The sequence below is a fragment of the Talpa occidentalis genome, unplaced genomic scaffold (assembly GCF_014898055.3).
Source record: "Talpa occidentalis isolate TD23 unplaced genomic scaffold, MPIMG_talOcc4v2.1 talOcc4.9, whole genome shotgun sequence".
NCBI classification, from domain to species: domain Eukaryota; kingdom Metazoa; phylum Chordata; class Mammalia; order Eulipotyphla; family Talpidae; genus Talpa; species Talpa occidentalis.
This window is the reverse complement of record NW_023605305.1, coordinates 6516101-6523254: the sequence shown is the minus strand read 5'-3', so window position 1 is coordinate 6523254 and position 7154 is coordinate 6516101.

Sequence of the window (7154 nt, the reverse complement as noted above, 5' to 3'; positions counted from 1 at the left end):
AAGGTGAGCGCGGGCCTGTCCCGGGAGGCCGGGCTCGGGCAGCGTGTGGCGGGCTCTGGCCAGGAGACTCCCGGACCCCGGGCAGCTGCCTCCGTCCTCTGTGCTGGACCCCATCGCCTCTGCCAGCGCCGCTCCAGAGCCCTCGCGTCTGTGAGAGCAGCGACCATGGACGAATCTCTGGCTGCCGGCCCTGAGATGAGAAATGTTCCCTCAGAAGGGACGGTGTCATTTGAGGATGTGGCTGTGAACGTCACGTGGCAGGAGTGGCAGTGCCTGAGTGAAGCTCAGCGGACCCTGTACCGGGATGGGATGCTGGAGACCTGCAGTCACCTGGTGTCCCTAGGGCATTGTGTTCCCGACCCTGAGGAGAGCATCAGGTCGGAGCAGGGAGTACAGCCGTGGTCTGTGGACCATCCCCCAAGCCGGGACCTCTCAGGTCACAACCTCAGGAGATTTTTTAAGTGTGATATGAAACCACTGCCATCCATGGAGGGCCTGGAAAGCTCTTAGAATATTGTCCTATGTCCTTGGGCAGCTTCTAGGAGCAAGGAAGGCAAACAGAGTGTATACTGATGGGAGAAGAGACGGTGGTACTAGAAGACACTTACGAGCTAAGAAATATCTGGAGGATATGGAGAGAGAAATCACTGCACCTTCCAAGATGATTCTGAACAACCACTCAAACTATTCTTTAATGCCCAGAAATGTATGGCTTCTTCTACTTAATCCATTTCTTCTATACAACGTGAAGAAAACAAGTGCAAAGGATAGACTAGGGTCATGGACTACAGGTGCTTTGCTGGTTTCTGGGTTCCTGCTATGAGGGAGACCATCCGGTGTTTTTCGTCGTCTTTCTGGCTTGTTTCACTGAGCATGGTCCCTTCCAGCGCCATCCATGTTGCTGCAAATTGCATGTGTTTATCTTTTTTGACTGCTGAGTAATGTTCCATGGTGTATGTGCACCACATCTTCTTGATCCAGTCATCTATTTGGGGGCATTTGGGTTGTTTCCCTATCCTGGCTGTTGTGAACAGTGCTGCTATAAACAGGGGTGCAGGTGTCCTTTTGAATTGGTGTTTCTGTGTCCTTGGGGTGAATACCTAGGAGTGGAATTGCTGGATCCTATGGAAGCTCCATCTTTAGTAGGTGCAGAAATCTCCACACAGCTCTCCATAGTGGTTGGACCAGTTTGCACTCCCACCAGCAGTGCAGGAGAGTTCCTTTTTCTCCACACCCTCGCCAACATTTGTTGTTGCTAGTTTTTTGACATGTGCCATTCTCACTGGTGTGAGATGGTATCTCATGGTAGTTTTGATTTGCATTTCCCTGATTACAGGTGATGTTGAACATTTTTTCATATGCCTGTTGGCCATTTGCGTTTCCTCTTTGGAGAAGTTTCTTTTTGGCTCTTCTGCCCATTTTGTGACTGGATTATTTACTTTGTTTTTTTGAGTCTCTTCAGCTCGCTAAGAGCATTCATTATTCTATGAGGACATCAGAAGTCTGCATACTTAAACCTCTAGAAACTTCTAAATATTGATTTTACACATATCATCACCAAAGAAATCTTTCAGGATCAGTACAATCCTGATTACTTTCTGAACGGTGTAGGTTTTTCTTCTGATTCATCAATGAAAAATACTTGTTTTAGAATTGAAAAATCCCCATACTTTGCCCCCTCTTGTCACCGATGAAGACATGGAGGTGCCGCTGAAAGCCATCTTCCCTCAGCGCCCATGGGCCAGAGGAGGAGACAGTGATGATCACTGAGGGAAGGGAAGGGAAGAGAAGGGCAGGGCAGGGCAGGGCAGGGCAGGGCAGGGCAGGGCAGCCGTAGTCTCTTCTGACTTGCTGGAGAAGCAGCTGTCAGTAGTGCTCCTGAAGCCTCCTAATAAAGGTTAAAGGCTCCATTTAACTAAGCCCTTGGCGGGGCCTCCAGGATGGCCTAGGGGTTAGGCTCAAGCGCTCTCACCACTTGCGGCCTGAGTTCGAGCCCTGGCCAGGGAGCTACCTGCAAGGAGCGTGGGAGTGAGCCCCCCCCCAAGGGGGCATGGAGCTAGAGCGCATGTGGTGCAGCAGATGGTCTCTTCTCTCTGTGCCTGCTGCTCCACTATGCTCTGTGCTTCAGCTCCCTCGCTTCGCCCCGCCCCTCCTCCCTCGCCCCGCCCCTCCTCCCTCGCCCCGCCCCTCCCCCTCGCCCCGCCCCTCCTCCTCGCCCCGCCCCTCCTCCCTCGCCCCGCTCCTCCCTCGCCCCGCCCCTCCTCCCTCGCCCCGCCCCTCCTCCCTCGCCCCGCCCCTCCTCCCTCGCCCCGCCCTCCTCCCTCGCCCCGCCCCTCCTCCCTCGCCCCGCCCTTCCACAAGTCTTCCTGGTAGTTCTAGACACCTAGATAGTCCCGACTAGTGCCTGAACCGAGAAATGAGAATATCAGTCTTGATTAAGAACTACCATGCCCCTCAACACCCCTCCGTATGTAAAGTATCTATTACCCCATTAGCACCTTTAGAGTTTTTAATTTTGGCATTTGTATGTATATTATAAATCAACTACACCATTTGTTCTTTCCCTATACTAATGACTTTTGTTCTTTAACTCAGCCTTAATATTCTCATACAAATCATATAAACATACTATATGAGTTCTCAAAAAAAAAAAAAAAAAGATATTGCCAGAAGAGCTTGAGTTTTGCCTCTTGAGATTTGCCTGTGTAGTCACGGATGGGTCGATGGGTTGGGCAGCGAAAGACAGACATCAAAGGGCTGATTGGTGCCAGTCTGTCCTTGCTTTCGTCCCAAAGCTGCTCCCATTCCTGCATCCGGCCTTGTTGACCACCAGGCCCCACTATAGACCACCCCCCGGGGCCAGGCTCACGGAGGGCAGCCCCTGCCACTGTCCATTCCATGCCCCAGGAGAGGGAATGGCTCTGTTCTGATCTTCCAACTCCCTTCCCACCTTCACCTCCCAGACTGTGTAGTTCTAACTCCTATAATATGACCTTTATTGCCTCATAGGTCTAGGTGGTTCTGTTTTCTGATTGAGGTTTGTCCCTTCCAGGGCACTGAGGCCTCATAGTTTATTTTTTTTTATTCTTTTTTTTATTTTTTTTAACTATTTTTTTAATTTTATTTATTTATATATACAAGCACTGGGTACAGTCAGAAGCGCGGGAGGGTGAGAGAATTCACCAGAGCCAGAGCGGGGAGCAGAGCAGGCAGAAGGACCGAAGTACACTGCTGAGGGGAGCAGCGGGCAGCAGGAGAGGTCTGCGTGCCAAGTGGGACCCTCCTCTGGTCGCCGGGGAGCAGCCAGGGATCGAACCGGCACTGCAGAGGCTGCGGGCAGCTTCGCAACCCAGTGCTCAACCGCTGCGCCACCGGGGGAGGCCCTCAGAGTCTAGTTTTATAGGGAGAAAAACAAAAAGCAAATCACAGAACATAAAACCTACCAGTTAATGACCCAGATACACTGGACGCAAAGCCAGCAGCCTCCACGACTCCATTCTTTTGTTCCACCCACCACTGATTATTCTCTCCTTTGCCAGCAGCCCTTTGCACGGGCTGCTCCTTTTCTGCCCACACCCCCTGCTGTTTGTAAAACACCTACAAGGTGAGAGGTCACCCTCACTCTTGCCTCCCACAGTCAAATTTTAAAGTCACCTTTGGGCCCTATTTCAACACCCACAGTTCCAGAACGGCGGGGGATGGTTCCTGGAGGCCGAGTTGCCAAGTCCACGGCTTCTTGTCAGCCTTGCTCAACCTGAGCTCGGGGCAGAACTGGAAGCCTCTGGGCCCCTCCTCAGCCCCCCCCCGCTGGCCCGGCCCTGTGGCCCTGGCCCCTGATGACCTTCCAGAGGGGGCTCCGAGGCTTGCAGGCTCCAGCCAGGGTCTTCTCACCTCCCGCCCCCTCAGCACTGTCATTTGCTCCCTGGGTTGCTAAACTGTCCTCTCCAAAGGACTGACTCCGGCCTCCCTCTGCAGCTAACTGGATGCAACTCAGCGCCCTTGTGCTGAGTGTACAAAAAAACTCCCCGCCCCCATCCTGTCCCGGCTCCCCACCTACCAGGGGTGCAGTCAAGGTCGTTTCTGTTGCAAGTGGCTAACAAAATGCACTTTGAGCAGATTTAGTCATGCCAGGGCCTCGGCGGCCCAGCGCCTGGCCTCCTGCCTTCTCCAGGCTCAGAGTCGAGTCTTCTGGATTCAAGTCCACTGGAGGGAAAGCATCTCCTCCTGGTCAGTTCTGCCTCAGGTCCCTGGATTCATTTCCGACTGGACCAAGCGTCCTTGCTGGAACCAGTCGCTGTCCAGTTGCCCTGGGATCAGATCCACTGCAGGCTGGTCTGGTCGGCAGGAGGGATTACCCGCTTCTCTCCTCAGGCTGGTGAGCGCTCCTCTAGAAAGACAGGGCAAAGTGTGGGTGAGCGGTGGCTCCCCCAAAGGGAGCTGGGTCTATTTCCAGCAGAAGGGAGACTAGACGCTGGTCATCAGCCAGTGCCATCGGCCTGTCCTTCCTGCCAGCCCTCCCGAAACTGATGCTGTCCTCAGGACTCTTGTTCTCTCCCCGCCTCCTTAGTTCAGGGCCTTCTTGCCTTCTCTTGCCTGGGCTGTTGCTCTCGTTCTCGAAGGAACGTCTCCCTCTAGCCACTGTCTCCAGCCCGCCCTGCACACCCCCAGCCTGGTTCTCAGCCGCTTTCTTTTTTTCTTTTTTTTTTAAAGAGGCATGTATATTTATTTATTTATTTGTTTGTTTGTACATGCACTGGGTACAGTCAGAAGCACAGGAGGGCGAGAGAATTCACCAGAGCCAGAGCGGGGAGCAGAGCAGGCAGAAGGACCGAAGTCCACTGCTAAGGGGAGCAGCGGGCGGCAGGAGAGGTCTGTGCGCCATGTGGGACCCTCCTCCGGTGGCCGGGGAGCAGCCGGGGATCGAACCTGCGCTGCAGAGGCTGCGGGCAGCTTCGCAACCCAGCGCTCAACCGCTGCGCCACTGGGGAGGCCCTCAGCCGCTTTCTTGGCCCAGTGTGATTTCCAGGTTCACCCGTGTGGTTGTGTCAGGACTCGGTTTGTGCCTCCTGCGAGTAGCAGCTCACCCTACCTTACCCTCCAGCCTGGAGCCGTCCAACCTGGGGCCGCCATGATTAGACATCTGGGCCTGGTCTTTGGGGGACGTGTCCAGGCCTCGGAAGCGCAGGCCTGGGAGTAGAGCTGCTGGGTCGTGTGGTGAGCGTACGTTTAACTCTGAGAAACTGCCTGACTATTCTCCCAGCGAGCTGCATCGTCTTTCCCTTCCCTCCAGCCACAGATGAGGATCCCACGGATGAGGATCCCACGGTCAGCCTGCAGGAGTGTCGTGGCTTGGCTCCGTGGCTTCCACTGGCATCTCCCCGAGAGTGACATTGCACAGGTTTCACGTGCTTTTCGGCCCTTTGTAGATACTTTCAGTGTCTGTTCAAACGTGCTTCTTTGTCGTAGGGTTGTATGACTTATTTATTTGCTGAGAATTTAAGAAAATTTGCATCTCTGCCCACAAGGACTGCAGGTTTTCAGTTTTCTTGTGGATAAAAACTCCATCTGGGTTTGCTATCAGACGTGATAACTGATCTCATAAAATGATTTGGAAAATGCTTTATTTTCTGAAAAGATTTGCAGAGGGTCAATATTGATTTTTCCTTATATTTTGGTAGGAGTCACAAGTGACGTCATCTGGGCCTGGACTTTTCTTTGTGGGAGGTTTTTTTTTTTAATATCTATATTTTTTATTTATGCATACAAGAACTGGGGTACAGGCCAGAGGTACGGAGGGTGAGAGGATTCACCAGAGACAGAGTGGGGAGCAGAACAGGCGGATCCACTGAAATACACTGCTGAGGGGAGCAGCGGGGAGACAGGAGAGGTCTGCTGCGCCATGTGGTAGCTCCCTGGCCGGGGATGAAACTCATGCTGCAGTGGCTGCGGATAGCTTGACAGTGCTGAGACATGCCCATCCCCCTCATGTGCACAGGTTGGGAAGTAGAGGTGGGGGAGCCTAAAGTCCCCAGAGAAAAGCCAGTGGATGTGGGAGAAGGTACCAACTCCACAGACAGCGGGCCCCCTGGGAAGGAATCGATTTTCTTCCATCAACGTGACACCCCACAACAAGGCACGAAATGGCCTCCTCCAGGCCTGCCCTACAACTTTAGCAACAAGTACATCGCTGACGGGACGCCTGATTTCCTCTCTGTTCCATTGATGAACTAAAATTCCCCACACGAATGAAAAGGGCAGGTCATTATCGACACCACTAAAGATCTATTTGCGTTTCCAATCACTGTGGCCGTGGAATTCAAACATGCTATTTAAATGTGGGGAGACAGAGCAATGGGGGGGGTTGCACCGAGCTGCTCCTAGTCTTCAGCACCTCCTCTCGGAATGCAGGTGGGTAAGCAGCGGCGTCTGAGCTGGGGGATCGCCCTGAAGCTGGGGAGTCTCAGAATTAATTAATAAATTAATTAATTTCCACGTGGAAGACAAGGTTAGCGCCAGGATAATACGATCGCGCCCATTTGGTGTTATCCTCACGTGTGTCTGTCCCATCAAAACGCAACAGAACTGGAACCCTAAGACTTTGACGGGGAGGAGCCTTTTATCACTGATGGTGTTCAGAACGGCCCAACGTGTGGTTATAATAAAAAGCAGACGGGCTTGGCGTCCGAGCGGCATTGTTTTTCCGCTGTTTATGGGCGTCCAGGCAACGACTCCCGTGGACCGTCCAGGGCCCACGCGGCCGCTGGCCACAGGAAGGAAGGACTCGTTACCACCGGTGGCCCCGCCGACCACTCGCCTTCTGCTCCCACGATCTCAACAAAACCTCTCTCGGGCACCGAGTCCACGCCTGAGTCCGGTGTGCACTTGACAGCGCCCTTTGACCCAGCTGACCCCGGCCTCTTTCTGGAAGCATTCTCTGCTGCTTCTCCACCCACGTCTCCGGTCAGTCTTTCTCAATCCCCTTGGCTGGCTCATACTCCTACACATCCCCATTAAAGGCTGGGGTTCCCGGGCCTGCTCAGCCCCCCTCCTTGCCTTCTACTCTCACTGTAATCTGACTGACTCCCCTGACCCCAGACACCCCTCGAAGGCAAGTCTCTCACGCTTGGGTTCTCAGCCACCTTCTCACCCCCTCT